The following is a 1,069-nucleotide window of genomic DNA, read 5'->3' on the forward strand; positions in this document are numbered from 1 at the left end:
TGTTAACTGAGTGCAATGACATCGATAATGAAGAAAACACCAACTTTTCCCGCGAACAGGTTCGAAACCCTAGGGTCCACGCCGGTCAACGCGTAACCTTAGGTCAACGCCAGTCAATGCGTTACAACAAAAGTCAACGTTTGACGATTCGAAACCCTAAGGGTCAACGCCGGTCAACGCGTAACCCTAGGTCAACGCCAGTCAATGCGTTGCGACAAAAGTCAACGTTTGACAATTCGAAACCCTAAGGGTCCACGCCGGTCAACGCGTAACCCTAGGTCAACGCCAGTCAATGCGTTGCAACAAAAGTCGACGTTTGACGATTCAAAACCCTAAGGGTAGACGCCGGTCAACACGTAACCCTAGGTCAACGCCAGTCAACGCGTTGCGACAAAAATCAACGTTCGACGATTCGAAACCCTAAGGGTCCATGCCGGTCAACGCGTAACCCTAGGTCAACCCCAGTCAACACGTTGCGACAAAAGTCAACGTTCGACGATTCGAAACCCTAAGGGTCCACGCCGGTCAACGCGTAACCCTAGGTCAACGCCAGTCAACACGTTGTGACAAAAGTCAACGTTCGACAATCAAAACCCTAGGGTAGACGCCGGTCAACGCGTAACCCTAGGTCAACGCCAGTCAACGCGTCGCGACAAAGTTAACGTTCGAGGATGAAAATCCACACCAATTAACGTTCGACGATCCAAAACCCTAGGTCAACGCCAGTCAAAGTTCAAAGTCAACTCAATGACACGAGCCAAATTCAATTCATCAGCTGCAGACTCGAGAATCCAACGACGGCCAGGCGATAAACGCAGCGCCGGAAAAAACTTCGGTTATTCGTCAAAGCATCGGATAAACCGAAAATCGAAGGAGCCGAGAGTTAAATCTAACCACAGGTCCCTTATGCCGACTGAAGGCTGGACCAATCATATCCAAAGCATTCCGGTCTCTTCTATAAAAGAAACGAGGCCGGAACGCTTTGGAGGGGGTATCTGTAGGCATCAAAAATTGCCGATAGGTCCCCGCAAACAGCTCAGTGTTAACGAATGACGATGAACGTCACTAC

This window comes from Asparagus officinalis, chromosome 1 (genome assembly GCF_001876935.1).
Source record: "Asparagus officinalis chromosome 1, Aspof.V1, whole genome shotgun sequence".
Lineage (NCBI taxonomy): Eukaryota > Viridiplantae > Streptophyta > Magnoliopsida > Asparagales > Asparagaceae > Asparagus > Asparagus officinalis.